The following is a 3,726-nucleotide window of genomic DNA, read 5'->3' as shown; positions in this document are numbered from 1 at the left end:
CCCGAGAGAAAGAAAGTGAGGAATCTTAAACACCATAAAGGTGTTGTTGACGGTCGATAACGTCAACTTTTATTAGAACTTTAAACCCAAAGGAGAACATGAATAGACACTAGTATAGGGTTTAAACTAACAATTTCCACGAGTTTTGCGTATTTTGTATTTTCCAGGGTTTATTTCACAGAGAGTTGAAAAGAGGGATTCTAGTGCATATTTACCATGAAACTCATCCGCGCCGGAAAATATCACGAGAAGACTCAGAAAGGGTCTAGAAGACACCCGAAGAAACGAGAGCCGTGGAGGAGGAAAGGTGAGGCCGGCTGGCCCCACCCTAGGGCCGGTCGGGGCCCCATTTTTCCCGATGTCCGCCGCCTTCTGGAGTCTTCCTCCCACGCATCCTTGGAAACCAAGCAAAGTATCCCTCCGTCGATTTTAAGTCAGTTTGATCTAACAGTGCACACAAGATGAAGACGCGGATCGCTGATGTGGCGGTTCCTTGCCCCCTACTCCACCTTGGCCTATATAATGACGCCCAAGGCCCCCCCCAAGAGGCATTCTACACCCCAACGCTTCATATTCTCCACATAATTAGGGTTAGGGTCCCTCTAGTTGTTCTAGTTCTAGTTCATCTAGATCTAGCAATTAGGAGAGACTAGTTCTTCTAGATCTAGTCTTGTTTAGAGATTAGAGAGATTGAGTAGAGGAGAAGAGATTCTAGAGGAGTTCTGGCATGTCGGCGCTTCTTCGTGGTTGTATTCTTTTGGATTCAGTTCCCTTGCCCGGAGCTGCGTTATGAGGTACTTTTGTACTTACCCTTGTGGTTTAAGTAAGCAACTTGTTCTTATTCATTCTTTGGTTCACAACTCATATTGAGTGCTTTGATCTTGATCATAACTTGGTTGAAGTAGTATTTCATAGTGTAGGCGTGGTGCCTAGGCTCGGTTTACTTGTGAATGTCCCCTGATCAGCCAAACAGTGGTAGTTCGTGTAGGTGACATTATAGCTGCGTTGATTTCTATGTAGTCCACTTCCCGTTGATAGGATTGATAGGCTTATAGGTGCCTGATAGGGGGTTACTCTGATTCTCCCCCTATTCGGGTTTCTTGCCCGATAAGACGGTATTATACAAAGTTTACCAGAGTCGGAACCAGAGTGCATTAGTTATTTCCTTTTTCTTGATATGATCTAGCCTAATTGTAGGGTTAAGTCTATATACTATGTCATCATCACAACTGTTCCATGTGGATACGATATTTAAAACCTCCAGGTAAAATGTGACATTGGTATGATATCTGTGCGCTTGCGGATAATCCTACTTAAATCTACTTAAATGGAGTGCAGTTAATTTATACCAACAGGTGTCATATGAATACTCAAAAAGCATATATTGAAAAGCTAAAACAGTGCTTGAGCTATTGCACATGGATTTGTTTGGACCAACAACATATGCTAGTCTTGGTGGCAACAAGTATTGCTTGGTCATAGTGGATGACTACTCCTGATACACTTGGACATTCTTCTTGCAAGACAAGGCCAAAGTTGCATCAATATTCAAGAAGTTTGCAAAGAATGCCCAAAATAAATTTGATGTCAAGATCAAGAAAATAAGGAGTGACAATGGGAAAGAGTTTGACAACACCAACATTGAAGAATATTGTGATGAAGTTGGAATCAAACATGAGTTCTCCTCAACATACACACCACAACAAAATGGGGTAGTAGAAAGAAAGAACTAGACATTGATCACCTTGGCATGAACCATGCTTGATGAGTACAACACTTCAGAGAAGATGTGGGCCGAGGCAATCAACACCACATGCTATGCATCAAACCGGCTCTTTCCTCACAAGTTCCTAGAGAAGACACCATATGAGTTGCTCAATGGGAAGAAGCCCGATGTCTCATTCTTTAGAGTGTTTGGGTGCAAATGCTACATCTACAAGAAGCGCCAACACTTGGGCAAGTTCCAAAGAAGATGTGACATTGGCTACTTGGTTGGCTATTCATCAAAGTCTTATAGGGTCTTTAACCATGCCACAAACATGGTTGAAGAAACATTTGATGTTGAATTTGATGAAACTAATGGCTCCCAAGGAGCAAGTGATAATCTTGATGATGTAGATGGTGAACCATTGATGGATGCCATGAAGAACATGCCGGTGGGAGACATCAAGCCATAAGAGGATGATGATGTGCAAGTCATTGACCCACCATCCTCCTCTCATGTGCCACAAGATGATGACAAAGTTGTGAGAGATGCTCATGAAGACACCCAAGTCACCCATGAGCAAGCCGTGGCACAAGCTCAAGATGTTGATGCCCCCCAAGCAACCCCTCAAGTAGCACCAAGAAGAACATCACATCTCCTCCAAGATCACTCTCAAGACCTCATCATCGGGAGTCCATCACATGGTGTTACTACACGCTCTAGACATGCTTTATTTATTGAACATCATGCTTTTGTGTCTCTTGAAGGTGAACCCAAAACTATAGAGGAAGCTCTTTGGGATGCGGATTGGATCATTGCCATGCAAGAGGAGTTGAACAACTTCTCCCAGAATCAAGTGTGGACACTCGAAGAGCTACAGAAAGATGCAAGAGTGATTAGAACAAAGTGGGTCTTCTAGAACAACAAAGATGATCAAGACAATGTGGTGCACAATAAGGCAAGGCTCGTGGCAATAGGCTTTTCACAAGTGAAAGGTCTTGACTTCGGTGAAACCTTTGCACCAGTAGCAAGACTTGAAGCTATCCGTATCCTACTTGCATATGCTTCTAGCCATGACATTAAATTGTTTCAAATGGATGTGAAAAGTGCCTTTTTAAATGGTTACATCAACGAGCTTGTCTATGTTGAGCAACCCCCAGTTTTGAAGATCCTAGGTACCCAAAGCATGTCTACCGGTTGTCCAAGGCGCTCTATGGTCTCAAGCAAGCTCCTAGAGCTTGGCATGAGAGGCTTAGGGACTTCCTCATTGAGAAGGGCTTCAAGATTGGGAAAGTTGACACAACACTCTTCACCAAGAAAATGAATGGGGAAATCATCATTTGCCAAGTTTATGTTGATGATATTATTTTTGGCTCAACTAATGAAGATTTTTGCAAGGAAATTGGTGATTTGATGTCCAAAGAGTTTGAGATGTCTATGATTGGTGAGCTATCCTTCTTCCTCGGGCTTCAAGTCAAGCAAATGAAGGAAGGGGTCTTCATCTCTCAAGAGAAGTACACTCAAGATCTTCTCAAGAGGTTCAAGATGATGGATTGCAAGCCAATCAAGACTCCCATGGCATCAAATGGGCATCTCGACTTGGATGAGGGAGGTAACCGGGTTGACAAAACTCTCTATCGCTCCATGATAGGTAGTTTACTTTACCTCACCGCATCTAGGCCCGATGTCATGTTTAGTGTGTGTATGTGTGCTAGATATCAAGCTATGCTTATGGAATTTCACTTGATTGCCATCAAGAGAATTCTTAGGTGTCTAAAATACACACGCTATCTAGGCTTGTGGTATCCCAAAGGTGCAAGATTTCAACTTGTAGGCTATTCTGATTCGGATTATGCTGGGTGACGTATTGATAGAAAAAGCACATCCGAATGGTGACATTTCCTAGGTAGATCACTTGTCTCTTGGATGTCAAAGAAACAAAATAGTGTTGCTTTGTCAATGGCCGAGACGGAGTACATTGCCGATGGTGCTTGTTGTGCACAAATTCTATATGTGAAACA

This window comes from Sorghum bicolor, chromosome 4 (assembly GCF_000003195.3).
Source record: "Sorghum bicolor cultivar BTx623 chromosome 4, Sorghum_bicolor_NCBIv3, whole genome shotgun sequence".
Lineage (NCBI taxonomy): Eukaryota > Viridiplantae > Streptophyta > Magnoliopsida > Poales > Poaceae > Sorghum > Sorghum bicolor.
The sequence above is the reverse complement of the archived record's forward strand: the minus strand, read 5'-3'. Positions refer to the sequence as shown.